Source organism: Camellia sinensis, chromosome 8 (assembly GCF_055761805.1).
Source record: "Camellia sinensis isolate YWXY chromosome 8, ASM5576180v1, whole genome shotgun sequence".
Taxonomy (NCBI): domain Eukaryota; kingdom Viridiplantae; phylum Streptophyta; class Magnoliopsida; order Ericales; family Theaceae; genus Camellia; species Camellia sinensis.
The window spans coordinates 111,423,124-111,434,885 of NC_138968.1; the positions used below are offsets into that span (position 1 = coordinate 111,423,124).

General features: G+C 36.2%; 1 long non-coding RNA gene across 3 annotated transcripts; it reads right to left on the reverse strand.

Annotated features, from left to right (window-relative positions):
• Positions 1–680: 680 nt before the first annotated feature.
• On the reverse strand, positions 681–6,690 carry LOC114262801 (uncharacterized). 3 transcript variants are annotated; one of them, XR_014337989.1, is made up of 8 exons: positions 5,459–6,690; positions 5,121–5,385; positions 4,453–4,482; positions 4,180–4,284; positions 4,008–4,082; positions 3,791–3,904; positions 3,581–3,697; positions 681–1,448 (listed from the first exon to the last, which is right to left on the reverse strand). It is a non-coding gene; the product is annotated as an uncharacterized LOC114262801 (long non-coding RNA). The 3 variants fall into 3 exon arrangements; XR_014337990.1 differs by having other exon boundaries at positions 5,121–5,396; positions 6,154–6,677; XR_014337991.1 differs by having other exon boundaries at positions 5,121–5,396; positions 6,261–6,674.
• Positions 6,691–11,762: the final 5,072 nt, after the last annotated feature.

The following is an 11,762-nucleotide window of genomic DNA, read 5'->3' on the forward strand; positions in this document are numbered from 1 at the left end:
ATGTCACTTAAAAAGTTAAGTGCCTCTTAAAATGTACACTAAGACTTAAAAAAATCTAAGTCATATGAAACCTATTTATTTTTCATTGAATTTATAAATACTAAATATAATAATCGATATACACTATTATATACTCACTACCACTGGTACACTACCACTACCACTACTACTACTACCACTACCACAATCATGCCACTGCAACTATAACGCCCCGAAATAATTAACAATAACCCATTTATTAATAGTGCTACACACTACAACAAAAAAGGATTTTTACGGCCCCAAATGCACATCGTGAAAATGATTCTACGACGCGCAAGGTAAAGCCGTGTTATGACCAGTCATGGAAAGTAATTTACTTTAACGGCATGTCGTAGTACGCCGTTAAAAACCCTTTAACAACAGATCTCGTGTTTGAATTTTCTACAACTACTTTTGCATACCGTTATTCAAGGGACAAACCGCAACGTTCATTACTAGTCGTTGAATATTTAATACAATGACCTATTTTGCCTACCGTGGATAGCCGAAGTTTCACAGCATTTTTCGCATGTCGTAGAATATGTATATTTAAGAAAAATAAAAATAAAAATTAGCAGGTTTTGTTTCACATGTTCTGTATAATCTAAGAAAACATTACAAACAAGCTTCACAAGTGTGTATATATATATATATAAGCATTAATCAAACACCAATTTTTATTTATTTATTTATTTATTTTTGGTGAATAAGTCATAAAATAAAACAGGAAAATATATAAGATTCCAAGGGCAATACCTCAGGCCTTACGATAGTTATACAATAAAACCAAACTAACAAAAACTATAACCAAGCTAAAGACCTAAAAGAAAGAAAAAACCAAAGGGGCCAAACAACTTGTTCAACAACCATATCTAAAAGAAAATAGGGAGGCAGAACAAGAACAAAAGGGCCCATATCAGCAAACAGAGAAAACCAGGAAAGCAAAACCGACTAAGTCCAAACAACTAAGCCAAGGCATTACTTTATCACAACCAATAAGCAATGGTAACACAAAGACCTGTAGACAAACTAAAAAGCCTCCATATGTATGAGTAGCCGCAATAACTCTGTACCAAGGCCTTCAGGGTATATCACTATCTGGTTACAGTATAACAGCAAGCTTCATGGGGACACCATAACCGACAACTACCCAAGGAACAAATCTCCTCCACAGCCCGCAGGAGAAGGGACAGTAACACTGATACACAACTGAAATAAAAAGAAAATTTCCAAAATCACAAAGCACTGAGAGGAGGAAAGAAAATAAATAGAACAATGGATTGACCCAAGGCACAAAGAACTAGAACTAGCGCAAAGTTGCAGCCTGGCTCCCGTACAACACCATCACTCTCTGATAAAACCAAGAAGAATTTGCTAAAAATTGACTGGGCTACCTAGATCATACCCAGCCAAACCATCTGCATAACCTGGAATATCCAAACATAGTAAGCAAGATGAAATGAACTAGCAACAACCACACTTAGTATATACTTAGATCATTCGACCCACAAACTCAAACTCTCAACAAGAAGATAAATAACAGTGAACACAAAAAACAAAAGTTTATCCTCACAGACACTGGGCTCACAAAACAAAGAATTCCCTAACAATAGCACCAGTAATAGAGAACTTGCAAAACCAACAAAGTTAGGACACAAATTATAACTTACCTTCTCTCAACCTACAACTCATTGCCAACTCCACACCCTAAGTATGTGCTCACAAAACTGAATTCGCTGGCCCTAAATGAAGGCCAACTTTGCAACTTGCATAGCAAACAATTAGGAAAAACACAGTATATACAAAACTCATTTTGAGCTCATAGCCACTTAACCCAGAATATGGAATCTCACAACACTCAACCCTCAAAACTCTTATCTTCCACATTTTTTAATTCAACAGCAACCATACACCAGCACACATGGATGGGAAAAAACCGTCTGCAACAAAAAGGTTACAAAACACAGCCAACTCATAAAGTCGAAGCCTCTTTAAGGATAGAGGCTGGAAGTCTCCATTTGGACAAAAACCACTCATCCTTTGAATTTCTCTTCAAGTTTTTGAGAGATAGAACTCTAAACCTGATCATGTTAACAGTATTTACAACATCATCTTTAGGAACTTTCTCTTTTGTAAAAACTCTGTTATGCAAGTATCTTGCAGGTGCAAGGAAGAAGAAAAAGAAGAACTATCTTCCACACTCCTTTCCTTTTTCCCAGAAGCTTACATATCTTATGTTTACTATTAAACAAAAAGAAATAAACAACAGGGTCCTAGGCCCTACTTATAAGGTGCTTTCTTGCTGGCAAGGAAGTTCATTATTGTCCATCACTAGTGAGCAATCTTGTTTGATCGATAAATTACTTAAACCATAGTTCTTCTCTATATCATATGAGCATTGCCTCAATACCAGTGATGAGATAAAATATAATAGACAAAAAGAGTCAGTAGCAGCCATCCCAATATAGATGAATCAGACAATTAAGGAACTATAGAGGAAAGAGGAGAAGAGAACTTATGGCATATGTGGTGCCATTTCCAAATACACTTTTTTCCAGTTTTTAGTCCCTTAAAAAAGGGAAAAAAAAAAGTAGTTTAAAAATCCATTTTGCATAGTGTTGCTCAAGCAATTATTTCACAAACTTATAATAATAATAATAATAATAATAATAATAATAATAATAATAATAATAATAATAATTAAACAACAACCAACGAAAGGGAGAAGCATACACTGCTCCCAACAAAATAAAAGAGAGAAGGTAGTATTAAAATCATTAATAATCTCTTTCCAATAATATATGATGCTCTCTCTCAACCAATTACTATCAGTTTTCTATTGAAAATGTTTCTCATTTAATCTCTCCATCACTAGTAAAACATTTATTAAAATTTGAAAACAGGACACCTAAAGCAAATGACTTGCAATCTGTGGCCAGGTGTGGTCTTTTCAAAGCAAAACGACCAAAGTTTAACTCCTCATGGATTACTATAATAATGTAGTTTTCTTTTTTACATTCAAAGGATATGGTTTCCCCAACATTTGCAGTAGGAAAAATGTCAAAAGAGTAGTGATTTTATTAAGAAAAAATATGTCGCTCAAAATCTACCTTATAGTGACCAATTATATTGACACGACTTACACGCCTAAATAAATGAAGTTATCCATAACAATCAACAAATCTGGTAACATCTAAGATCGGAACTATTAGCCTGTCAAAACAAGAGACATGCTTCCTTAATGTTCAATATTATAGATGACTGCTCCATACCTTCACTTGTTAAAGAATTGAAAGGAAAATTATATAGGGTTGTTTTTAACCAGTAATAGTTGGCAAGCCTATCAGCATAGCACTCATTCTTTTGAAAACAAAAACAATACTATAAATTTCTTAGCATAAGTCAAGAATGGGTTTTTATAGTGCAAGTGCACTATGTAGCTATTATGGCATGGACAAATAGGAGGGGAAGGTACATAACTTATACTATAGCTACTCCACTGTACTTGAAAAATAGGAAAAGTATGGGGAGAAAACGGAAGTAAAGAACTTAGACTAACCCTGGTTCAACGTCTTAGCCCTTGTTGCTTGGCATGCTCTTCAAGACGTAGTAGTTCTACTAAGAAAGGACTAGCATCTCCTTTCTATTGACCCTGCTCCCTAACCTGCACCCTAACCTGCACCCAACAGATTCAGCAATTGCCCACCCATAGACAACTAAAATTCGATATTAAAATAAAAAATGTATGCACAAATCAAGAGTAATGTACCTTTACCCAGCCATCAGAAACAACTATCAATGCAACATTCTTATCACCAAGGAAAACAAAGCTAAATTCTCGCCCAATAGATGGTACCGTATAGTCCACTTTGAATGTGACATCCTATTCAAAAGCAGATTGGTTCAGATCTAAAAATACCTTACTCATTCATTAGGAAAATGATAGATTGCAATCATAGCTATAGCTAAAGCATTTAAATGAGCACCTTTCCCATACACAGTTTCCTTAAATACTCTCTGCTTTCCTATGCAAATGGCTCATCAACACCACTTCTACGGGCCTAGAAATGTAAATGGGAAAGGGTTAAATAAAGAAACAAACAAGATGAACATAAGGTACAAAATATGAAACAAATAATGCAGACTGATTAAACTTACCAATCTTGGAGAATAAGGATGACAAAGTGATTATCTTCTCAGGGGGGATTTCTGCCTTGGTGCTCCCCATTATCACGAAACTATCCCCAGAAGGAACAGCTTTTACTTTTCCTCTCAACCATTTTTAACAGATTAAAAAAAAAAAGAAAAAAGAAAAAAAAGGAATACATATTAGGCTAAAAATTGTAACATACAATCAACTAGAGTAATCAAATAAGAAAAATACTCTGTTTGGTTAGTTAGAAAAGAGAATCAAAGCAAGAGGAAGCTCACCTCACTTGGGACTTTTGTCAAACACGTTGTCTTCAGCAACCAAGCACCATATATGTACATGAAATTGAACACATCAATTAGGGTTTTGGGGCAAGACCAGTATCAATTCTAACCAACTTAATCAAACATATATGAGTGTGTATACGTATACATGCAAAATTCTCCAATGCAAAAAACATTAATCAAATCAAATAGATGAAATAGAACACTCTAGAAAATAGAACACTAAATAGATGAAATTGATAGTTAAAGGATAAAAATGATCAACTAAACTCCACGAAAAAAAAAAAAATTAATCAAATCAATGAAACAATAACATCAAAATAATTTCAAAAAATTTATGATAAATCAAAGATAAAATAATTTAAAACATTTATAAGAAACATTCAAAAGAAAATCACAATTTAAGGGAAATGTAGAATCCAAGGAATGATATTCATCAAAAGGTAGTGGATCTACTCTCAGTTATGATCATATAATTTAAACAATCTTGAACTTCCATTATTAATTTACAGCCAGTTGTGTAATGAAAATTTTAGAACATCCATATAACATATTCTATTTCTCACAAAATAGCAAACATCCATGGGAAAAATAAAATCAAGGTTTACTCAAGAAAAGTAAGAACTTTAATGAAAGAAAAGAAAAGACAGAGTATTTCATCTTACTTAGCATATCCTCGGCCTTGAATTGCTTCCCATTTGTTCAGCTTCCAACACTAAAATCCCATCCTAAAGAATCACCGACAATGAAAGTAGCAGCGTGAATTGTTTCCAAGTGAAGTGAAAGGGAAACAAGGAGAGCAGTGGCAAGAACCACAGCTCTGCTTGCACTGCATCTTCCTTAGGTTTAGCCTCATCATCTTGGTTGGCCTCATCATCTTGTGCCTTTTCTTCAGGATCAGAAAGTGACCCCCAAAAAACCATGGACCATCTTCAATAGCACTAGCATTATTAGAATTCGAGTCAAACAGTAAGAATATAAAACCATTATTAGTAGAAATTACCTCACTTAGGCCCTTTCCCCTCCACAGATTAACCGCATATGATTTCCCAAAAATAACATAAACTATAATATAACCATATAATTTAACAATCAAGACAATGCATTGGACAATATGGCAATTAAACTGTTAGACCTATCATAAAGCTTACCTCTTTTTCCACTCAACAACGGGGAAAAAAAAAATCAACCTATATAAATATGCATGTTGATATTAAGTACAGAAAAAAAAATTTCAAAATTTTAAAGTTTAAATCAATATATACCTTCAAAATCAATTAGAAAAGGGAATTGAAAACACTTCTTTCAAATTAATAACACTCGAATCCAAAATGACAATAATTTCCATCAAACATCCCTCAAATCAATCCAAAATAATCAAATCCGACAATCAGAACAACTTCTCTAATTTAGCCCTAGCTCAATTTCATTCTAATCACACAAAAATCAACGCAAAAAATAATTCAATTGTGACTGTAAATCAGCATGTACCTAGTAATCAACAGTTGGATAAACGTAACCAAAATCGTTTCCTCTAGGTTTCCAACAACCAAATCAAACAACAATCAGATACCCAATTATACACGTATATAGACGTCGAAATTCCATTTCCGCCATTAGGGTTTGGAAATCGAACAATCAAATACCCAATTGCACACAAACACACACATATATAGAAATCACTGAAGCTTTACATACATATATATATAACTTTGAACATAGATCATGAGCCAACAAAAATCGAACATAGATTTGGCCTCCATCGTTCATCTTGGTGGTTATAGGAGTAAAGGAAGAGCCCTCACATCTCAGATCTACCATAAATCCAACAAATTTGAAGCCTTCTTCATATCTCATATTGTCGTCATCCGAGAATGGCATGAAGATGGTGAAAATGGTAGTAGTGGTGGTGTGCGGTGGATGTGAGGGTGAAAAAGGCAGCGGCCATGGAAAAAGAATAAAGGGCAGGGGAGATCGTCGTCGATATGGTGAGGAAAAGAGAAGATGAGGAGAGAGAAAAAAAAATGTAGAGAGAAGTAAGCTACCGAAAGCAAATCGATGTCCTGAAGCAACATGCCGAGAAGAGAGAGAGAGAGAGAGGGCGGTAACGGAGGTGATGGCGGCGGCCCAACAGTCATAGTGGAAGTGGTGGTGATGTTGGAGGCAGAGGAGAGAGAGAGGAAGTGTGACTGTGTATGGGTTTGTAGAGTTGGGGTTTTTGATGATGATGAGTATGAGGTTAGGGTTTCTAGTAAGATTGAAGAGTTAGAGTTTTTGATTTTTTTTTTTTTTAAATTTTTTTTTGGTGTTTAGCGCTCAAAATTTTTATTTTGGCGCCTATTTTTATTTTGGTCATACTATTCATGATAGAAATTGCGAGTTGTGAAAAGTAAAATATTTTTAACGGCTAGCATATGTGCATCGTGGAAAGTGTACTTTTTAATGGTTGACTTTTTGTGCGCCATAAAAAGTGTAATATTTTTAACGGTTGACTTTTTGTGCGACGTGAAATGTTCAATATTTTTAACGACTGATGTACATGTGTCATGTAAAGTTGATGTATTAATGGCATGCCAAATGTACGTTGTAGAAAGTTTTATTATTTACAGCTAATATTGCAAGCCGTAAAAAAATCATTATTATTAGTATTCACGACCTACATAATAGGCACGTCGTGGTTGAGAAATTATTTACGACATGCAGAAAAAGCAAGTCGTAAAAGTGAAAAACCACGGCTTGTATTTATTGTATGTCGTTAATTTGGAGCCGTAAAAACTCAGTTTTGTTGTAGTGACAATTAATTAACAATCTCATATCTTCCATACATTTTATCTTTGTTGATTACAAAAAATGACATGCAATTAATATTCACGAATTCTAAATTCTGAATCTATAACATATAGCATGGATACAAGAGTAAAAAGAAAATAAAACCAAATAATGAAATATCCTAGTGGCTACAACTTTCTAAGACAATGCTTGGTTACAACAAAATGAGTTTAAACTCAATACATGTAAAGCCCGAGGCTTAATAAAAAAATAATTACAGAAAGCAAACAAAAAGGAAACCTTAAGCTCTGAGTTCTCCCAAGCTATGTCCTCGGCGGAGGTATATCATTAGCAACTGAAAATTGTTTTCCACATAGGATGAGCCAAAGCCTAGTCGAGGCACTCTAACACAGTATTGAATCTTAGAAAAATTATAAGGTGAATGCACATGCATGCCATTTGTCAAACGTTCCTCATTTTCCATCTCAAAAAGATGCAATGCCAGATTATATATCAATTCATGAAAGTAATCATTTTTAAATAGAAAACAGGACAGTGGATACAAATCATTGGAAATCTTTAAATACGTGTATACCAATAAGCTATACAAGCACTACCAAAGCCATTTTACCAGTACTAACCGGAAGGATCGACACTTAACCGCGCGGGTTTCTGGACTTTCACCAAGGACACGCAGGCCGACATCATAACCATAACCACACCCCCTAACCAGATTCACCAAGGTATTCACATATTTTTCTCAAAAATTGATACATTTACAATGTTCAATGTGTAATGATGCTTAATGCACAATGGATAAGAAATTAGTTTCAATTTAACCTAATCCTCATGCAATCAAGACTATCCTCCATCGATAGCCCAAAACAGATATTTCTATTCAATAGATAAATTCCAAATCAACAGATATATTTCCATCAATTACAATGGAAGTTATATTACATATCCAACTCCACCATTATTATCAACATAACTATTAATCCAATTTCACAATATCCAACATCATTTTCCATTTGCCTTTCACAATTCCAAATATCCAAAGTTTAGGCTAAACCCCCCCTCTCTTTTTTTTCAAAATCAATTATAAGAAAAGATTTCCATCATTTCAACACAACTCATCCATAACCATATTCCCACAACCCTTTTCAAGAATCAATTTGGAAAACCCTTTCACAATATCCAACATCATTTTCCATTTCCCTTTCACAATTTCAAATATCCAAAGTTTAGGCTAAACCCCCCCTCTTTTTTTTTTCAAAATCAATTATATGAAAATATTTCCATCATTTCAACACAACTCATCCATAACCATATTCCCACAACCCTTTTCAAGAATCAATTTGGAAAACCCTTTTTTTGATTTCAAACCAAACACTAAGTTTTATCAAAAATTCACAAATAACTAAACATTTTCAAAGAGCAAATAACTAAGCTAAAAATCATATAAAAGAGTCAAAGAAACCCCTACCTCAAAGTAGAAGACACGAAGAAAAGATGGGTAGAACTTGACGGTGTCAAAAACACTAGATGCTCCGATTAAAAGGAAGCGCTCGACATGCTCAATGTTTTTCTTCAAAGGGCTAGGGTGAGGAAACTCACGGATTGAGAGTATTTGGAGCAAGAGTTCAAGAAGTAGAGAGAGAAAGAGTAGATCTAGGGTTTTGGAATGTTTAGAGAGAGAAAGGGACGAAAAAGTGACTAGAAATGACTGCCTCTCGGGCTGATGTAAGTACAGATCGCTCAAGCGAAGAAATGGTCGCTCGAGCGATAGACACAAAAAGAAGACATCGTTCATGCGATCGAACCACTGCTCAAGCACACAATGACCCCCTCCTAGTAGTTCAGACCTACAAAAGTTTGCTCAAGTGTAAGAAGGGCCGCTTGAGCGAAGAATTCTAACTCCTAGTAGTTACGCAAACTATAAAATACCACTCTGGCGCAAGAATGGTCGCTCGAGCGAACAAGCAAAATTCTGGGCAACAACTCTTTGAAAAACATACTTCCAAACTTGTTTCAAATACAACCAAAACCCCCAAGAGCCAAACCTAACAAACAATGAGATGGAAATGAGTTGAACAACAGTTAAATACACGGGTTCTCAGATCCAAATCAATAAACGGGTCGGGTCTAAACTAGAATCGTTATAATCTTGCCCCTTAAGGAGTTTCGTCCCCGAAATTTAAAATCAACGAACATTAAAAGAAAGTGGAACAATTTCCATATCATCTAGATTGTAACAAGGATACACCACATCTTTCAATACCAACTATCATAGTTCAATTTCCCCAAACATATACAATGTTCATATATTACAACATTTACAAAAATATTAACATAAGCTTCAAATATTAATAAATAGGTTTGGATACTTCTCACAAACTTTTGCCTCACACTCCCAAGTTGCCTCATCAACCGTGTGGTGTCGCCATAACACCTTAACCAATGGAATAGCCTAGCCTCGCAAGATTTGGTCCCAAGAGTCTAAAACTCGTATCGATCTCTCCTCATAGGAGACATCCTCATCTACCTCTAACTCGGTCCAATCTAACATGTGTGAAGGATCAGGTTCATACTTCTGGAGCATATAGATATGGAACACATCATGAACCCCGAAAAGCTGGGGCGGCAACGCCAAATGATAAACTACCTCCCTGATCTACACTGGAATCTCAAAAGGTCCAATAAACCTAGGAGACAACTTCCTGCTCTTCCCAAATCTCATTAAACCTCGCCTCAGTGATATCTTCAAGAACATATAATCCCTTATCTCAAAAGACAACAGTCTCCTCCTACGGTCGGCATAGCTCTTCTAGCGACTCTAAGCCGAAGCCAACCTCTTACGGATAAGTGTAACCTTGTCAGTCGTTTCCCGGACTAGTTCAAAACCTAATATAGGTGCATCACCCACCTCGGCCCAACACACCGGAGATCTACAAGGTCGGACATACAAGGCCTCAAATGGTGCCATACCAATACTTGCTTGGAAATTGTTGTTATAGGAAAACTCCACCAAAGGTAAATGCCTCTCCCACAACCCCTTAAAATCAAGAACACAACCTTAAAGCATATCTTCTAAGACTTGAATGGTTTGCTCGGACTGCCCGTCAATCTGAGGATGATAGGCAGTGCTAAACGTCAATCTAGTGCCCAAGGCATTCTGTAGGCTCTACCACAATCAGGTAGTGAAATGTGGATCTTTATCCAATACAATAGTCACAGCGACCCCATGAAGTCGAACTAGGTCCCTTACATAAAGGTCGGCAAGGTAATCTACCGAGTCACTCGTGTACAAAATGTGTTGACTTAGTTACCGGTCAACTATTACCCGCATGACATCATTACCCTGTTGAGACCCACAACAAAATCTATTGTGACATACTCCCATTTCCACTCAGCTATAGGCAAAGGTTGTAACAAACCTGCAAGTTGTTGATGTTCAGCCTTCGCTTGTTGACAAAACAAACAAGGTTGCATATTTCTTCCTCCCCCTTCACCAAAATTGGCGGCTAAGATCTTGGTACATCTCCATGTTTCTCGGGTGTACCGCAAGGCGTAAATGGTGAAACTCACGGAGTACCTCCTCTTTACAAGATTCTGGCATGAAAAGACGATCTGAGTACCTCACACTCGAGTCAGAATACACATTCAGGCACTTCTCCACCTTTCCACTAGCTATCTTCTCTCTGATAACCTTAACCTCGTGATCACCCCACTGTGCTTCTACAACTCAGCTCACTAATATAGGTTGTGCAACTACAGTGAATAAAATGGCCGACTCAACAAACTCGCCAAGATGTAAGTCAAACTCGCCAATAGCACCTAATATCTCCCATTTCTAGATAGGAATACTAGTTACATAGCTTATTGACTTCCTACTCAGGGCGTCGGCCACAATATTGGTCTTTCCGGAATGATAGTGCAATTCAAAATCATAATTCTCCATAAACTCCATTCACCTTCTCTATCTCAAATTCAAATCTTTTTGTGAAAACAAATACTTCAAACTCTTATGATCAGAAAAACCTCGAATTTCTAGCCATACAAGTAATGCCTCCAAATCTTTAAGGAAAAAATCATTACCACTAGTTCTAGGCCGTGAGTTTAATAGTTTCTCTCATGGGTTTTCAACTACTGCGAATTGTATGCTACCACCTTCCCCCTCTTGCATTAACACACAACCCAAACTTTCCCGTGATGCATCACAATAAACTGAATAACCCAAATCCCTCTCTAGAATAATCAATACTGGAGAAGTGGTGAGTCTAACCTTACGCTCTTGAAACAACTTTTCACAAGTCTCACTCCACACAAACTTAACCCCCTTCCTCGTCAATCTAGTCAACGGTGAGGCCAATCTAGAGAAGTCCTTGCCAAAACGTTAGTAATACCCGGCTGAACCCAAGAAACTTCGGATCTGAAAGGCATTCTAAAATTGTTCCCAATCTTGTACTGCTTCTATCTTAGAAGAGTCTATAGTCACTCCCTTCCCGAATACTACATGGCCTAAGAACTTAACTTCT